The following is a 20,104-nucleotide window of genomic DNA, read 5'->3' on the forward strand; positions in this document are numbered from 1 at the left end:
TATCTGTTTTATATAGAAAATATCCTAAGAAAGGTAAAGCAAGTTTTGTTGGGACACCTAGTATGACATGCATGATAATGTTCTTTCTGGTTTATTTCACAATGCTGTGCTTTGCTAAAACAATGTTTACCTTGATTTTGGGTTTCTCTTCTTGTCTTCCTCTTCATGGCTTGGCTTTAGCTTTTAAACTAAAAACAAAAATAAATGAAGGCAGAGAAAAATTTTTACAAGCAAGTGTCTTACAAGAAATAACTGTAGTCTCATAAAGTTTTATCTTTCTTGATTTGTTGCAATTTGAGATGTAATAAAAACGTAAGGCAAGCTTTAACATCATGTCCTTTAATCTAAATACAGTACTTTCTTGCCCACCATATCAGTGGAACTTACACATTTTAAAATTTTAGGACATGAAAGTTTTCTAAAATCTTAGTACTGCCAGTCTCTGCTAGGATTCCACTTATAAGTTTTTCAGAGGAAGAGAGACACGTAGGAAGCTTGGCATCACTTCTAATGTTACCAAATTAGACAGTGTGTGACAATGTCTAATTTTTCAATAAATACCATTTCAACAAACACCAAACTTGAAGATAATTGCACTGAAATCTGAAGTACAATATTCCATATCAGGTCAGAAATTGTACATAGAGTCTTGATATTAAAAAAATGTAACATTTCAGTTTCAAATATATTTTAAGGCTAAGATTTAAACATACTCTGAGCACTTAATATCAAATTATGGAAAACAGCATGCTAGGTTTCAATTTTTCCAAGTAAGCATGTAGTCTGGAAACACTAAACAAGAATATTTTGTCTCCTTGAAATGTATTATGTTTTTAAATCAAAGACTCATTTTTAACAAAAATGATACTCTGCCCCTGACAGTAGAGGGGAGGGTGTTTAATAGTCACTCTTCTGTGGGAAACATTAAGACAAAAATATTAGAAATTGCTTAACATGCCAAGCTAATGTTTAGTAGTTTTCTGAAAGGTCTGTGAAGCATCTACAAATATTTCTATAAACAAACTAATTTTTAAATTGAAAAAATCTTGCTCGCATACTAGGGAGAATTTGAATGGTCTATGAAACTTGTTAGGTCTTTGGAAACTAGCTGTTTCTTGGCTAAAAAACAATAGGCCCCTCGAGGTCATTTCTTCCAACTGAGTCACTAACTCAAGGGCAAAGCTTGATGTTTAAATGCTAGTGGAGACATAGCCCTCTGACTGTGATCCTTATTTTCATGATGCAGTATCATGTTTTGAATACTCCTCTTCTAATGATATTCAAATCATGTTTACTTATCACAATCTGGGAGCTTCTAATTTGCAAACACTACATCTAATTTCAGCCTTATATCTCCCCAAGGATCGCCATACAGCAGAGGCTAATCCAATGTTTATCAGTTGAATTCATCTAAGATGGGTTTTCTCCTTTCCTAATAATTTCACATTGTGACTTCTACCTGTTTTCTTTGTGGTGCGTCTGCATTAGACCACTGCTTGCTGATTTTTGCACCACGTAAGAGGAGCAAGATAGTACTACAATTGCCTACTCGATTCTGAGCCTGAAGTGAATAAACAGTAAAATTTTGGAAAGCTCCAGGAAGGGATAGGAGTCAGAAGGAATGTGCTGTTAGGCATTTTTCTGTCTACTGGGGGATTTGGTGCAATAGAAGAAAACACCGGTGTAGAGGTAAAATGGGCTCATTTTCAAACTGCCGCCATTCCCTAAAAGTGATAACTTTTCACTGGGCTTTGGTTTGTCACCTGTAAAATGTGAAGAGTAAGATTTACCCATTGGGATATTGGGAAGATAAAATGTTACATGTAAAGCATTCAAGATAATGCTATACACACAAATGGTAACTATTAAAATTTGAGCTAGAAAGATTATGGTGCTACAAAATAAGAAATTTTCTTTTGTAGGTCACATTCCTAGCTAGAAGTGGCTCAACCTGTCAAAAGAGGTTTCCAAGTGCTCCCTCTTACTTCATCAATATGTGCAGAAGGCTGACCCCATCCAGAGAATTCAGTTGCCATTGAGAAGACAGCTGAGAGCTCAATCATTGCATATAGTACCTCCCTGCCCTTCCCAGGTTGGTGAGCCATGTCAGAAGCTGCATTTCTGGTAAACATGTTAGAAACAAGCAGCATCCCTTTGAGTCAATCAATAAAGATAAAGTCCTTAGAAATCTCTCTGACAAAAGACAAAGAGTCACACATTGGCCTACAAAATAAAATTTCATCATAAAAGCAGGTGTGCTTCCTTGTATACAACTCCTTGAATATAGTTCCTCTCAATTGAAGATCTATGAAGTAAGGAGACAAATTATATACCCCCTGTACTAATCAGGGTTCTCATGAGAAACAGAACCAATAGGATCTTATGTGTATATATGTATATGCTCAGGAGTTCCAGAGGCCTGTCTTAATTTTATACTGTCTTTATCTTGTAGCTGAAGCTGATACAATGACTTTTAAAACTTTATGGTCTTTCTTCTTATTAATTCAATTTCCACTCAGATAAAACCCAGACCAACATATTTCTTTGAGACAGTCCCTCTCAGTCTTGGGCTCCCTGGGCTGGAGATGTAAGTTTGTGTATCATCAATGTAATAGATAGTAATTGAAGCTATGGGTGTGGATGAAACTGCTTGGAGTGACAGAATAGAGATTAGAAGAGTGCTTATGATCAAAACTATGCTGTCCAAAAAAAAAAAAAAAATTTAACAAAAGTAAAAAGTAAAGACAAACTAGGTCATTTGTTTTTGCAATGACTATGATAGGCTAAGATTTGACAGCCTTAATACATAAAATATTCTTATAAATAAAATTAAAATTATTAACATATCAGAAGAAAAATGGTCAAAAGGATAGATAAATAGATAGACAGATAGATGATAGATCGCCAGACAATGAAATGCAAAGTCCCTTAACAAGCTATCAATGACTCGCAAATAAATTTTTTTAAAAACTTAAAAAAAAATCAAATTGAAGATTGGGATTGACATATACACACTACTACATATAAAATAGATAATAATGAGGACCTACTCAATAGCACAGGGAACTCTACTCAATACTCTGCAATGGCCTACATGGGAAAAGAATCTAAAAAAGAGTGGATAGATGTATATGTATAACTGATTCATTTTGCTGTATACCTGAAACTAACACAACCTTGTAAATCAACTATATCCCAATAAAAATTTTTTAAAATTAAAAAAAATCAAGTTGGAAAAGATTCTTTTGAAGTATTGAACTCAAAGTTAGGACAGGTGAGAATAGATTGACACACATATACTACTAGTGGGGTTGTATTTTGATACAAGAGGGCAATATTTGAGCAATACGTAGACATTTAGAAAGTTTATTTACTTAGTAATTTCTAGGAAATAAATTTTAAAAGGTAGTTAAATATTTATGTGTGAGAATGTTCATTGAAGCACCATTTTTGTACAAGAATGATAGATAAAGTATAATTTTAACAACAAAAAAAATCAGGAACAATCAACATTTCCAACAATAGAGGAATGATTAAGTATATTGTGAGACATACATAGGATTAAGAATTTAACAGCTAATAACAATTATGCTTTAATGAAATAGAAGCATGATCACAATATGATGATAATTGAGGAAAGCAAGACATAAAACTGTGTAAAATATGATTCCAATTTAATTTAAAATATATACATGTTAAAATTCAGAAGGAGATACATCAAAATGTTAACACCATTTATCTGTGTGATGCAGTTATGAATGCTTTCTATTTTCTCCTTTATTCTATCTAGTTTTCTCTTTCATTTTCCCACAATAAGCATAAATTACTTTACTAAACAGAAAACAGTAAAAACAATAAAAATGAGCCCAAAACATGTGATATTTAAAGGCTTTTCTTTGCCCAATTGCACAAGCAAAAACTAAGTGCTTAGCAGTAAAGGCCCTATAGAAAAAGTAGACATCCTAACACAGATGGCGGGATAAAAATGCAATATGGCGAGCGCAGAAAGAGATTCAGACTGAATCAAAACAGAGACAATTCCCGTAGAGGGGTGGTTTTCTAAAAATTTGGCACAGAAACCACTTATCTGTACTAGATCTTGCCCAGAAGCATTAAAAGGAAAACAAACAGAGCTGCTCCGGCTGAAGACAGAGACGGGGCGGGGGCAAAGCTCTGGTGCCTGCACCCTGGATCCCCACTCTCTGCCTTCCCCAGCAGACTCTGCAGAGGCATGAGGTCTAAGAAACACTGAAAATCAAGAAAATCATCTTATACTAAAGTTTCTCATCAACTACTCCCTAATAAATGTGACCTGGAAACGATCAGAATATGCTGTATAATCGTAATGATTGACTACGTATTACAATATAAGAAAACTTACTCAGTTCTCGTAACAGGATAGGTTTGTTCCCTATTTCTCCACAAATTCATCAGCCCTCTCTATTAAAGTCTTCTTTAAAAAATATTATTCTAGGTATTAACATCTATAGGTACTTGGCCTGGAAGGATTCTACCTGCTCTTCAGTTATCCAGAGCAATAAACAGAAAAAAAAGAAAGATAAAGAAATGTGAGCGTATCTGAAAAGGACTGTGGCATTGAGAGGCTGGGTCGGTTTTGGCTTGATCACCCTTGGCTGTGCTTAATGCCAAAGGGAAAAGAATCCTCCCCTGTGCCTTGGCCACGCTGAAGCCTGAACAGGGACAGAATGACGGCTGCAGCAAAATGGCCTCAGCCCAGCAACACTGTAGCAAAGGTGCGTTTAAACTAGCAACTGCAGCTGCGGTGAGCAGTGCCTGGAGACCGCTGAAGCATTTCGACAGGTTTTATTTATTGAATCTACTTAAAACTTTTCAGAAATTTCAACAGGTTGCCTTTCCTCACTCAGATGCCAGTGGCTGCAGTGAAGATGAATGGGGACGTCTCTTCTGACTGTGTGAAAAACTATAGCACAAAAACACATTCTAGAACTATACTGCCCAGGGTGACCATCAGCCACATGTGACATTAAGCTCTTAAAATGTGGCTAGTCTGAACTGAGACGTACTGTAAGTGTAAAGGACACACCAGATTTCAAAGTACAGAAAAAGAATGTAAAATATTTCACTAATAATTTTTCATATTGATTACATGTTAAAATCATTTATTTTTGATATGTTAAGTTAAAATATATTACTAAAGTTATTTGCATCTGTTTCTCTTACTTTTTTTAGTGTGAATACTAGAAAATTTTAAATTACTTCTTGGCTCACATTTATGACTGACATTAAATTTCCAGTGGACAGCACAGTTACAGAACAAACAGAATTGGGGCTGAAGTTGTTAGTACCTCTGTTCTTATTTGGGATTTTTGTTTTTGTTTTTGTTTTTTTTTTTTGTGGGGAGGGAGAGGAGAGGATTCCTTTTTCTATGGATGAAAAGAGAGAAAACAGCCCTGTCCTTTTGAGTCCTTGCTGTATCAATTGGGGTTTGAGTTTCTTTGCGGAAGCAGGAAATACCAGTTACATTCCATAATAAATGAGGGAGATGTGGACTAACCCAAAAGCGCACTCAGAATGAGCCTTCTGTTGGCTTGTGCAATGTTTAAGAACTATGTTAAGTCCATCGCTCACTCTGATTCTGTTTTGTTGCCAACATGAAAAGGAGAAAGTTATCTAAACAGATTTTTTTAAAGGAATGTGAGTATTGACCATCAAAATGAGCTCAGGAATGCTCTACATAATAAGAGCTTGTCTTAACTTTTACTCAGGGATATGTCCTCTTATATTTAGGTCTAAACCTTTATGCAGAACACTTTTCTGTGAAATTGAACATTAGTCTTCTGAAGCCCATGAATTCGAAAATAACATTAAGTTATATATTCCTCCAAGTATCTTCATTCATCATTTAAATATATTTTGAGAGTCTGAGTAACATAACAGTAGATTCTAAGATGGAGTTTACATTACACAGTCTCATACTTTCAAGGGCCTTAGTATTTTCATTTGTTTATTCAACAGATATTTCTTGAGCACTAACTATGTGCCAGGCACTCTTTCAGGCATTAGGTGCAATGGGAATAAAAAAGAGAATAAGATCACTGACCTCCTAGAAATCACAGTCCCGTGTGGGAAGTGGATCTTTATCAAATAATCATGTGTGAGTGTTCTGAGAAGCACAAAGGAGGAGCGTAGCTCCTCCAGATACAATAGGAGGAGTGAGACCCTAAATCCAAATAACTACCCAAAAGCCAGTGTATTTGATGTGAAGTATGTGAGGAGAACAAATGTAACTGGGATACCTAATATATCCCAGCTACATTATCTAGACATCATAATCACCTATTATCTAGACATGGCTAATTAAGCAAAGCAAGATTTAATTTCAGAGAATGGCCAGGACTTAAGAATAAACTCATCCATTAGGGCCAAAATGTAGGTTGGTGGGGGGCAGGCCCAGTCAAAAACAGCAGAAGGAACTACTTGGCTATATTGACAGGCTTGTCGTCACCCTCCAGGAAATCCATGATATACAAAGACTGGGCTTCCATACTGGCAGAGACCCTTCTGTCGATCTAAATAACAAGGCAGGACACCACTACAAAAACTTAAACCATAGGTCTGGCGACCAAGTCCCGGTGACTGGGCATGCAGAATGTAGGGGGATGGGGTGTGGAAGGGGAGAGAAATGATTAGACTTAAAAACCCAGCCACAGGAGTTTGCTATCAGAATACTGAGTAACAATTTTGACTTGGAGAACAGTGGCCAGTACTAGCCATGATCTGGATTACATTAGTAAGTGTGAGCAATGTTAGAACACCGTGACCAAGGTCAGTCTGTCAAGGAACATTGCTCAGTGCCAAGTTCCCCAGTTTAGAAGACGAGGTAGGGACAGGGGGTCCCTGGTGTTTTCTGCTTTAGGTCAGTATTGCCCCCAAGTGATTTTGATACACTTCAAGAAAAATTTCTCATTAGGTTCAAATATCTCCTAGATAGATATATTTTTGTGTGTGCAGTTGGGTGAGGGACTGGATTAGGAATATATACTTCAGCGGAGACTTCTCAGTGATTCTGATATGCACCCATCCCTAGATAAGTACAACTGCTCTAGGAACTAAGGGGGAGAATGATTAGTGATCTTACCATCATAAAATTAGAAAGGCAATGACAGGGGGCAGGCAATGACAGACAGAAAAGATACATGTCATGATCATGAGCAAGTTTGTAAGAAGAAGATGGTACTTTAAATAGGCTTTGAAAGAAAATCATGATTCAGAAAGTTGGAGGTGATAAGAATAACATGTGTAATAACTGTTTAGCCATTTAAATTCATATAAAATGTGTAATATCCAATATATGAATATATTCGTATTGTATAATATACAATACAGAGTTTATAGTTTTAATATATAAATCAAGGCTGTAAAAATATATATTCTTCTAGTCTCTAAATATATGCAGTTGACCCTTGAACACCACGGGAGTTAGGGGGGCCAACCTTCAAAAATCCACATATAATTTATAGTCGGCCCTCTGTATCCTTGGTTCCTCTGTATCCACGTTTCCTCATAATTCAACGTTCTGCATCCCCAGATTCAATCAACCATGGATCATGTAGTACTGTAGTATTTACTATTGAAAAAAATCCGCATTTTTTTCAATAGTTTTGAATTACCTGCGTAATTCAAAACTGTGTGGTTTAAGGGCCAACTGTATTCTCTATACCTTGTATATCTTGCTTACCAAGTATTCAAATTTTAGTAAAATTCATTCATCAAGTCATTCTATGATTTTAAAATCATTAGTGTAATTTTTGGTTGACAGAGCTAAATGATGCTCCTTTCTTAGCTGAGATTTTACATATAAAGTTCTTCCAAAGACTTCTCCATTAAAATGAATCTCTCTCCAACCACCATCAAATAATAGCAAAAGAGAGTGGCCCTTTTTCATAACTTTATTGATAGAAGTTGGAAAGCCAGAGGAGGAGAAAAAAAAAAAAAGGATGAGAGGGAAAGAGTGTATTAATCATGTTTCTAGTTTCTGTAAACTTGATGATTTAAAATCTGCCTTACGTGCACGTACCAGAGATACCTTATTCCAAACAACCTGGTAATTTCGCTGAGTCACTTGCCTTGGCCTCCTTTGCTTTTTTCCCCCTCAGGAGGAATCATCCTCCCAGGGCCACTCTTTTCAAATACAAACCAACCAATTCAGAGTCTACACTTCTCACCACCTCCCTTATTAGGCTCTCACACTCCTGGCCACAGCCCACCAGCCCTAATCACTTCAGGGCCAGATGTGAGACAGCTGGGACAGCCCCTATGCTCCAAAGTCCACTGAAATGATTCAGACTAGTCAATCCCAAACCTGTTTACCCTGCCTATGGAAAACATGATAAAGGCTCTTGCCCACAGTTTTTTCGCTCTGCCTCCTGACTGCCTGGTGCTTCCTTGTGGCCCTCAGTGGCATGACCTGTATTCTCTCACTTGGGATCTGTGTGTATAATAATAATTTTTTCCAATGGCCATTGTCTCCTGATATGTTGGCCTTACCATCCTAAATAATAATAACTCCTATTAAAACAAAAGAGAGGTAGGGGGAGGGGACAAGGGGGGTGGTTATTGGCCAATTCTAGTTACCTGAGTTAAGAATCTGAATGTTTTCTCTGCTTTGTTCCACGCAAGCAGGGCGAGATGGTTGCCTCTCTGAAAAGTCCAGTCAGGAAACAACTGGTGCTGGGATGGAGACAGCTGGTTGAAGCCCAGTTAATAAGCAGGACAAACGCAAGACAGGAAAGAAGAGGTAAAGAGAAAGGGCAATTGCTTCCAGACTCAGCCAGCACCAGTGCTTGGAAGAGTTGTAGGAGCAGACAGGGGCAAGGATGGGAGGGCCAGGGTATCTTGAGGTTCCTCCACGGGGAGAACTGGCCATGAGCAGTAGGGAGGGGACAGAGGAAGGGTCTCATGGTTACTGCTTGCATTTCACATTCTTTTGACCTTTGAAAGGGATCCCAGGAGATCCCCTTCTCATAAACCTCTGCACATGGTGCAGGGATGGTCAGTACCACCAGGGAAGAGTTTTCCAGTAAAGCAAAGTGTCCCAATCATACTTGAGTGATTTAAGCCCCACTTGTGCTGTCTGTGCCCCAGGCTTCTCCCAAACTATTCAGCCGTCACCAAGCTTCTCCTCAGTGTGACTGTGTGATTTCCCTTCTCCCAACCAGGGACATTTGAACCCAAAAGAAATTCCTCAACACCTGAAATAAATAACAGGATCTCTTCAATGGGCCTTCCAGTTCTGTGCTCCAGTGCCCAGACCAGAACAATTTTTAAAAATCTTGGAATCACAGTGGCGTGTGGTTTCTGAGAAAAACCACATGTGCTGAAATTCATTAATTAATTTTAGAACTTATCACATTCACATTTACTACTATACCATTTCCCAACCGGTAGAAAAATATTTCAATATTTAACAAGTAGTGTGGCTGTTTTGACATGTGCTCCCTGAGTATAAGCCCTGGTTTATTATATTTAAGACAAACTCAGCACTCCAAAGAGAGAAACCTTTCATAAACCCAACCAAAGAGATTTTAAATAAAAGATTTGTACATACTTACAGAGACAAACAAATCATGTGTCTATACACACACACACACACACACACACACACACACATTAAACTGACACTACTTTAAATGTATCCTGTATTTCTGAATATAGAAATCTCTTTCTTTTCACAGGTTTGCCATTTTGCAGTCCCAGTGTTAGAGGTTCTCCATGCCAACAGGAGTACTCTTCCTTGCAGCATGAAAGGCTCTTTGTTATTGTGTTCTTGTGCTACTTTCCCATTCAGCATTTTGCAGAATCCCACAGTTATTCTCCACACTATCACAAATAAAAAGAAAGCAAATGGAGCTTCAGAAATTTGGTACAATTGGTAGAAAGGGAGAGAGGAATTTGTAATAATTTTATGTTATAATATCATGAATTCTTTTACTTAGAAAGAATTCAAGGTCATGTCTTCCAAAATAATGAGGGTTTCTGTGAATGTTAGCAATGCTCTTTGAGATCCTCTACCTAAAATTAAATGCAGTCCCACAACTCCTTAGGGACTTCCAGGCCGCTCTAGAAAGGCTCCAGAGTGCATGAGTACCTGAGCTGCATCAGGGTAGAAGACATCTGTTTCCCACTCCCTAACACCCTTTGTTTGGTAACAGTACCATAATGTGCCTTTAGGGAATCTCTTCACTCTCGCTTTCAGTCCATTCGTTATAGGTGAGGCTAACCTTGGACCCTGGTGCTGGAAGTGAGCTCCTGACCCCAAGCCAAATGTATACTATGCAATCTCAGGACATTAACTGGAACTTTTGTAAGAGAGATTCTTCCTCTAAAGCTTCCCAGCTGGTAAAACATAAGTCTGAAACTTTCGGTGAACACGTTCACCATAACTTTGGAAAAGCTTCAGAATGAAGCCAGCACATAGGAAAGAAAGCAGAGTCAAAGATGGTGAGGTGGACACAGAGATGTGCCACTTATGTTTCTCCTCAGGGAATGACTGGATGCCCAGCTACAGGGAGTGTGGTCATCAGATGGTCCCCATCTGTCAGCTTCTTTAGAGTCTGCCTCAGCTACAGAGACCTGCCTCACCTGAGGTCATGCCCTTCATGGCTCAGCCCGCATTAGTGACTGAGCAAGGTTGCATACAAAGCCTGGCTATTTTGACCAATCTTGGGAAAGACCTCACAGTCAATACAGAGTATTAACTCAGCTGGTTGGTCGAGGTTTTGCAGGGCCTTCATCATAGTTTCATTTCTCCCTCTGCCTTTCCCTTCACAGGTAACAGCTTGCACTCTGAGCTCCATCTCAGCATCTGCATCTGGAGGACTCTACCTGTGGTAGGTAGAAGAATGGTAGGTAGAAGAAAACAGATGACTAATTATTTGGGAAACCAGGTATGACTGAAATAAATTCTCTCTCCAGACTTCCAGTAGATTGAGTCAATGAAGTCTCTAGCAATTGAAAGGTTCTTAGCAAAACAAGCTCTACAGACCATAACACAAAGTTCTCATGGGAAATTCTGATAAGTATCTGGTTGTACCTGGATATCCCATTTTTACATTTCTAACCACCAACTCTCTCGCTCTCTTCAAACTAATCTTGTAATTCATCTTAATCTTCTCAGGTTTATGAGAAATGAAATCTTGCCATCCAAATTACTGAAGACTACATAAATCATTAATGAAAGAAGGAGGACTTGAGTCCAGAAATGTCTTATTCCAAAGCCTACTGTGGGCAGCAAGGAAAAGATGTATTTAGGAAAGGGGAGTGAGTTTATTTCTAAGGTAAGGAACCATTTTGTCCAGGTATAGGGAGCCAAGAGGGGCAGAGATGGAGGAAATGAGATTATGAGCTAATATTCAGCCCTAATTTATATGTCTTTATATGTACTTCCATCCATGGCTTTTGTGTCTTTCCACTCTGTCCTATAGGGCTCCCATTCTATTAAGGGCAGATTTTATAGGTAGTTCCCCAAAGCATTTTCTCACCTCTTGCTCTACTAAAAACCTGCTGATATAATAATAACACAATGCTATTCTCTGCCATTTCCTATATAGTCTTCACTTCAATACCGCTCTAGACCTTGGCTGCAGGAGCCCCTACTCAGGGCACTAACAGTTAGAGGACCCCACTGGGCTCTCTCTCAGCTCTCCTTCTCCCAGTGGGGTGAGGAATCTATTGGGCCAAGTGACATGCTTGTGCTTACCCTTCCAGGCACACTCCAGGCTCCAGGGACCAGAGAATTTCATGTTCCCCGCATAGGCCACTTCCTCTGGCTATATTCCAGAAGTGCCAACACGACTGGTGCGTACAACTCTAGGTCCAAGAGGGTGGGTGGCCAGGAAGTGGTTGTTTGTTGAGAGTGTGGGCAGAAGTTACAAAAGTGGACTGAGATTGGGAAGAAAAAAAAGGGTGTGCTGTGTACCAGCAGCCGGCACAGAACTATAAGGAATTCCAGAATTCTAAATTGGAACTGAGCCAAGAGGTGAAGGGTAATTATTTTTTTAATTCCATTTATTCTTTATTGCTTCGAAATCATTGTATTGCCCTGCTCTTTTCATCTCTAATCATTTTAAGTCTCAGAATTACAGAAAATCAGCATTGTAAGTTCTCCTGAGGGGAATCATAGGTCTAAGGGACCCTTACTCTGTAGAAATCTGTGACATTAATTCGACTATACCCTTGCCACTGGCTAGAGCGCTTACTGCTCTCCTGTCTCCTAATGCAACTCAACAGAGTGACTGTTGAATACCATCTACATTACTGAGCACATACTACGTCAGACACCGAGAATTCAAATGATTAGGACATAGTTTCTGCTCTTGAGGAGTTCATAATCTAGTGTGTGTAGTATGTGTTTGTAGTGTAGTCTTTGTATTTGTGTGACAGAACCTACAAAACAATGGTTATAATAATATGTAACTATGAATGGCATGATTAATTAACTGTAATTAATTTATAATAATTTATAAATAATTTGGGGGAGGTAAGGTAGGAAGGGCTGGTAGGGGGAAGAACGGGCCTTGGATGGTTTCAGAGCAAAAGTAGCACTGCTTTGTTTTGTTTTGTTTTTTTAAATACTTATTTATTTATTTATTTATTTAATTTATTTTGGCTGTGCCAGGTCTTAGTTGTGGCATGCAGGATCTTAGTTCCAGCATGCATGTGGGATCTAGTTCCCAGATCAGGGATCAAACCCAGGCCCCCTGCACTGGGAGCATGGAGGTTTACCCACTGGACCACCGGGGAAATCCGGTAGCAGTGTTTAAAGCAACATGTTGTGCTCAAGGAATACCAAGTAGCTCTATTTTGGAAGGTCTTCAAATTTAAGAGGTTGAGAAAGGCATGATAATAACTAGTCAGAAAAGGCAGAGTCAAGTCACGGAGGACCTTGGATGCCCTTGTCTAATAAGGCATGGAGACTTTACCCTATAGATTGAGAAAAGAACATGAAGAGTTTTATACAGAAGAGGGACATGATCATATTTAAATTTTAGAAAGATTATTTGAGGGCAGAGGTGGATTCAGGGCAAGATTGATTCACAATCCTGGGTGAATCAAGGGTGACCACATCATTGTTGCCAAACAGGCATGCTTTGAGACTGTAAAAGGAGCACCGTGATCATCCCACTCAGAAAATAGGCATAAACTGGGACCGTCTCTGGAAAACTAGATGTATGTTTACATAATTTGAGGGGATTTAAGGACACTGGGACCATTTATGAAGTTTCTGAAATGATCTAAGTTGGAGACAAAGAAACTCCATGAAAGCAATAGCAATGGGGATAAAAAGGAGAGATGAATTTAAGAGATAGTTGGAAGATAAAACCAGGAATCTTTGATTAATGGTTGTAAGGATGAAGAAGAGGAGAGGTCCTCTGCTTTCAGCTCTGACATGTTTCAAGTCTGGAAGATGTCCCATTTGTCCTTACAACAAGAAAAAACTGAACAAACTGAAAATTAGTGACTTTTCTTGGCCCCATCAGAGAACTAAAGTCGCAAGGCAAACCTCCACCCCGAAATCTGGCAAGACAGAAGAATCCAGAGTCATAGCTAAGATATATTTATTGGGGGAAGAAGCCTCTGGAACCATAAACTAGTAGGAACAAAAATTGTAATTTTGATGAATTACTGGAGACTGAGTGTGGGCTAGCACGAGGGTGAGAAACTCTTTAACGGCACAGTCTTAGGGAGACCACCCACACTTCTATGGGTTCTGCTTCCAGAAATCCCACCAGGTTCTTTTTGTGAAAAGCCAAGAAAATCCCCTTATGGCTCTGGCAGGGGGAGGGGAAAAGCACAAATATGAAATAGGTGCAGAGCTCCACAGTGTTCTCTATAACAAAGGCCTATATTCAGAGGGAAAAAAAACTTTACCAGAACCTTATCCAACGAGTGGAAAGGACATTTTCCTCAACTCCTGCCCCTCTAGCCTTCCCGTCTGATATAAGGAGAGGAAAAAGGTGAAGAAACACCTATGAAGGTAACAGCCCAGGAACTCAAGCCCACTAAAAGACTGAGATTTATTCATAGGATTAGAGAATGCTTTCCCTTCCCATGTCTTACCACCACACCAACAAGGCTCCAGAGTAATACCAGTGGATTACAGGTTAAAGGGCTACAAGCTGCAGATTCTGTCCAAGGAAGAGTTCTTAGGGAAGCTCAAAGTCAACAAGAGAGACAAAATCAAGGGCACTAGAGGAAGCTGAAGCCTCTGACATCTACAACTAAAACAAGCAACATGGCCCAACCCAACTCCTAGCAGATGAACATAAAACTGCACACCAAAAGTTTATTTACTTCAATTCTTATTATACAATACATCATAGCTTTCAAAAATAAACTGCAAGGCATGCAAAAGGCAAAAAAAGAAAAAAGTTTCAAGAGACAAAGCAGCCTCAGAATGAGACCCAGATATGGCATAAACTTGGAATTTTCAGGCAGAAATTTTAAATATCTGTGGTTAATATATTAAAACGCTCTAATGGAAAAAGCAGAGAGTATGCAAGAACAGTTTGATGATGTGAGCAGAGAAGGAAACTCTAAGAAAGAAAACAAAAGGAAATTCTAAAAATCAAAAACAATATAACAGAAATGAAGAATGAAGATGGACCCATCGATATACTGGATATGATGGAGGAAAGAATCAATGAACTTAAAGGTAATTCTGTAGAAATTTCCCAGACTGAAATGCAAAGAGAAAAGGAATGAAGAAAGTACAAGAGAACATCGAAGGACAGTGTGACAATTTCAAATGATGTAATATATACATAATTAGAACACTAGAGGAGAAGAAATATTTGAAATAATAATGGCTGAGAACTTTCCAAAATTAATGACAGATACCAAACCACAGATTCAATAAGCTCAGAGAACAAAAACAAGATAAATACAAAAATATGTATACTTAAGCATATCACATTCAAATTGCAGAAAACCAAAGACAAAGAGAAAAATCTTGAGAGAGAAGGAAAAGTAAAGGATTAAGGATAATTCTCAGACAGCTGGTATGGGTGTCACCTACACTGTAGGAGAAACAGGCTAGAAAACATTCTACCTTGATTTCAGCTCTAAATTATTTCTTATATCACTATAACCTTCACAGCATCTGCCAGTACCCCGGCCAAGACCTCTTCACTCTAGACCTGAATTCCTACACCAGTGTTTTAGGTACCACCCTTGAATTCATTTTCTCTCTTCCTTTTTATTTTCCAGTTTGAGTTCTGCCCTGTACTATTTTCTTAAATAATATTACTCCTAAGTTCAACTTTTTTCCAATGCCACTGATTTTTTACTCTCTTGGGTACGTTAAAATGTTTAAGTAATAAGGTAATGTGGTTTTATTGCAGAAGAAGTTGAAAACAGTATAAGGAAAACAAAATCATCCATAATCCTATAGTCCAGAGTTAATAACTGCTGGTAAAAACTAGTGCCAGCTGGTAAAAAAAAAAAAAAAAAAAAAAAACTAGTGCCATTTTCCAGTATTTTTCTCTATCTAAATAGCCATACTTCTCCTGTCTCTGGGTCTTCACACACGCTGTTCTATATGCTGGGGATACTCTTTCCTCCATTTATGTGCTTTCAGGAACAGTAGTTAAGCATGGTGATACCAAGCAAAAAAAAGCTGTAACCTTGGCACATAATGCAGGGCATCCCTATGGCCTGGTGTGTATATATATCAGCAAGAGTAACCTGGCAACAGTACACAAACACTGTCTATCAAGCTGTGCAGGCTGAGTCCTTAACATCAACACTATGCGCCAGGGAGAAGCAATGGCAGAAGGGGTCTAATCAGGCAGACAGTTCTCTCTCTGCTTGGTGTTGGAACCAGGACAAAGCCTCACACTTACTACCTTTGGACTAAGTTCTGAGGGTTTGGGGGTAATTTTATTTTGGGGGGAGAGAAGGGCTGAAAGAGAGATACTGTTTCTGTTGTCGTTGTCTGAAGAAGTGTAGGGGAAAGGTGATTGATTGGGGAAGGGTTTAGAGATGACCATATTATTACCATATTTGTATCCTGAACTTTGAAACAGGTCACACTAGGCTTTAGTCTCTGCATGCTGTTCATTCTGCTGAAGCCCAGAGGAGCAGGAACCACAGGTATCTCTGTAGGATGAATTCCTTAAAGCCAAGTGACTACTCCTTCAAAACTTACGCCAAGTGCCTTGTTGTCTTGTTCTACCTTAGAAACAAAACATATTTTTCACTACTTTCCAATGCAAGCTCTAGCTTATAAACAAACAAAAATCAGGAAACTTCCTCTTTTTCTTCAAATGCATACTTCTTCATTGATCCAAGCTAATTTTTCTGACTCTTGGAATTACAAAAGAAAATACATAGCCTTTCATTAAACAGACTCAGCAAATAGCACTTCAGTTTCAGAACAAAGCCAGTATCATGGCAGAGAAGTCATGATATACAATATTGCCCGATTAACTCCTACAGGTGCGATTATAAAAGATCTCTTTCATGATGCGGGTTGATAAATATTTAAAGATATTTACCTGCCTTGCAAATGGACACTTTCCCATTCAAAGTCTACAAAAAATAAATTAAATTTTTAAAAATCTTGTAACTGTCAATGTGGTTACTGAAGAACTTTAGAACACTTCAATGGGGCCTATTGGGTTTTTTTTTTTTTTTTAAACATCTTTATTGGAGTATAATTGCTTTACAATGGTGTGTTAGTTTCTGCTTTATAACAAAGTGAATCAGCTATACATATACATATATCCCCATATCCCCTCCCTCTTGAGTCTCCCTCCCAGCCTATTGTTTTTGATTGAATTCTCACAACCGTATTGCCTTTTCTGTAAGCTGTCACAGTATAACTTCTTTCACCCCTGAGGCTATCATAGTAAAAAGCATAGTTCTCTCTTGTGAAAAAGTTCCACACAGCTAAGATTTTCATGGTGTATCTAGTTGTCCATTAAGAAAAAGAAAAATTACGTTCTTAATTACCTACAATTCTGTGCAGGAAAAACAACCACTGTGATTGCTGAAGAAACAGATAAACCTCCCCATGTTCCTTCTAAATAACAACATTGCATAAGATGAAAAGAAGGAAAAATTATTTTATTTTGAAGTAAGCATCAAAAAAACTTGCCTGATGGGATTGTAAAAAGTCCAATTTGTGCTGAGAGTTGCTTAAGTTGAAAGTGCCACTGCAAGGGATGGAACAGAAAGAAGGCAGTCCTTTTACTCCTTTTTCAAGATTGCAGGGCAGTGCTGAGAGTGTCAGAGGCTACATTCAGCTCCTTGACTGGGACAAAGGCAGGGCCAGATCCACAATCTCAAGTGGATGCAGAAGGAATAAAGAAAATGCCTGGTATTCAAGAGCCAACTCTCAACTGGGCTTCAGGATTGCCCTTTCTGGTTTTCAGAGATAGAGAAATCCATGTATGTTTGAGAAAATATGTATTTCTGTTGTGAGTGGAATGTGGCTTGGTCCCTCTTTGTTTATCTGGTCTCCAATCTCCAATTTCTCTAGTTAGAAGTGGGGAAAAGTAGATGGAGAAAGATCACCATGAGGCAAGTTTTTTTCTCTCTCTTTTAAAAAAATTCGTATTGTAATAGAGCTCAAAACTGAGCTTGGACCTGAAAAGTATTGGGACGGCAGAAAAAGTCTCTGTTGAAGGAGTGGTGATAGACGTGCTCCTGATTTCGTTTACACTGTTGCCCACAAACAATCTCTTGTTCAAAGTCCTGCCCAAGTCTAGCTCTGCCGTGAGAGTTTTCCACTCTACCTCAGCCCAAAGTGATTTTCTAGATTCATAGCACTTACCACTGACAATGTTTATTTGTCATTAAATACTTATGGCCTTGAATTATCATTTGGGTATGTTGGTTTGAAGTGACTTTGAACTTTCTAGTGAAGAATTTCAGCAGAAAAATGAAAGCATGAATCTGTCATTTAAAGAAAAGTTCAGACTAGAGATATAAAGGTGGAACTCTTCAGAAAATAAGTGGTGATTAGAACCAGAAGAATGAATGGGAGTACATAAATAAAGGAATATAGAAAAGCAAGAAAAGGAGAATTTGAAGAGAGTTCTGAAGAACACAATTACTTAAGAAGTACCTAGTAGAAAAATTAGTGAAAGATAATTTTACAAAGGTCAGAAAAGCGGGAAGAATGTTGCTTTTTGTATGCTTTTAATTCTCCCAAAGAGAGAAGAAGGAAATGTGTTATTGGTGATTTCAGTATTTTCCAGAACATTTACAATTCTTTGCATATAGTATATGCCCTAAATGTTTATTTGGTGCACAAGACATGAGGAATAAATTCACCTAAATATTGCTCTTATTTTCCTTTTGATTGTTATGTTCTTAGCAATCATCCCAGTGCCACTCCTGTATCACTGTATTTATCCTGTCTTTTCTCAGAAGACAGTGAGTGGCCCCAGTGGTTGGGTTAGTGGCAGACTCTCACCTCTAGGGGGAGCTCAAGGAGAGGAACACTGAATAAGGGTCATGTCTAAGACCATATTGGGTCATGGTAGTAGTGGGTTGAGTGTTTGGTGAATTAGGAAGGGATTAGAAGGAATTAACCTCCACCAGGCTGAATCTTTAATTCTTTTGAAATCATACCTTTTTAAAAATTTCACATGACAGGATGCAGATCCAGACTTGACTCTCACTTGGAAAAATCCCCCTAACCCAGAAAAACTAAACGAAACAGTAGAATTCATGGGTTAAAAATAATGGCCAATGGGGTACATATAGTCACTGATACATTTCACTCAAGGTACGTGACTCTGAGTGTCCCTGTGTGTGTGTGCCTCCGAGAATTTGAACAACTTTGAAACAGGCACAACCTTAACCACTTCCCCACAGTTTCTACCACTCCATTCATCTGATATTTGGCCCACGTCACAGATTTTTTTATCTTTTTGAACACTATAGGCAATTAAGTTTGCAAATATTGTTTAAATTTGTAAAAGTACATTTTTACAGTTTACCCTCTCAAAGCCTTCATGGTTGAGATTTAAGTGCTCAATATCTCATAAATTCCTGTGTTTCTCACCAAAAAGAAAACAGTTCCTTTTTTTGAAGATGTGTTTTGCTCCACATAGGGAAGCTTAGCAGGATAGCAGATAATCCTGTGCACAAGCCACGAAATTTGCCACAGTCTGTCCTAACACGGTTGTTTTTGGGTTCAATGTCTCCACTTACTGTGTCCACCTTAGCTGAGTTGAAATCATGGGAGCATCCCTCTTAAGGGAAATATGCGTGGATCCTTCTCATGGATTGTGATTCATTGTTTTATTATCGTCACCAAAAAATTTAATAGAAAAGACAAATATGATCAGAAAACAAAGTATTCAGTACTACATGTTAGACAAACCTTGTTTTTTTTACACTTGAAAAGAAAAGAAAGGGTGAAGAAGTAAAAGACTTCCTCTGTAGTTCTGTGATCGCAGCCTAGGCAGGAGACTTCACAACCCAACACAAATGAACATTCCAAAGCAGGAGGGATTAGGCAACCTCCACAAAGCAGGCACACTGCCATTGGTTTGGATTTCCCAGTCTAAAAAGCTCTTCTTCTGTTCTAAAAGGACAAACATTTCAGGTCTCACCATAGGTAACTGGGAAAACAGGGTAGAAAACGTTCTTCCAAATGGTAAACCACCTGTTTGACGATTATTTTGCAAGCTCAGTAAACAAATCTGTTTAATTCATCCCTCCAATCAAAAAAACATTCGTTAAGTGTCTACCACGTGCAGGGCCCTGCACCTGCGCAGAGGTATAAGACAAATCCCCCACCCTAAAAAGCTGATAGTCTAGCACTGCTGGCAAATATGAATGGACTTCCTGTTTCCACCAAGGTCCAGAGCAATATTTTGTTTTGAATCTTGAGAGCATTGTGAACTCATTGGTGATAATCTCTATAATAAGAACAAGTACCTAATATTAGTTCCCAGGTATGAGGCATTCCAGACATATTTTTTAAATGGTGATTTTCAGAGTCCCATGGCAAAGATTTTAAATGGATTTGATCAAAAGTCAAAAGGAGCCCTTTCACATGCTCTTGCTGAGAAACTTGGCATTGGGACTGTACCTAATTGAGAGA

General features: G+C 38.5%; 1 long non-coding RNA gene across 1 annotated transcript in view; it reads left to right on the forward strand.

Moving 5' to 3' along the window:
* LOC118904856 overlaps nt 1-9,757 on the forward strand; it is a 282,771-nt gene extending 273,014 nt beyond the window's left edge. Inside the window, exons 6-7 of the long non-coding RNA XR_005022105.1 lie at nt 8,665-8,779; nt 9,717-9,757. This is a non-coding gene — a long non-coding RNA (uncharacterized LOC118904856). The remainder of the gene's footprint in view (nt 1-8,664; nt 8,780-9,716) is intronic.
* Nucleotides 9,758-20,104: the final 10,347 nt, after the last annotated feature.

Source organism: Balaenoptera musculus, chromosome 12 (genome assembly GCF_009873245.2).
Source record: "Balaenoptera musculus isolate JJ_BM4_2016_0621 chromosome 12, mBalMus1.pri.v3, whole genome shotgun sequence".
Classification (NCBI taxonomy): Eukaryota; Metazoa; Chordata; class Mammalia; order Artiodactyla; family Balaenopteridae; genus Balaenoptera; species Balaenoptera musculus.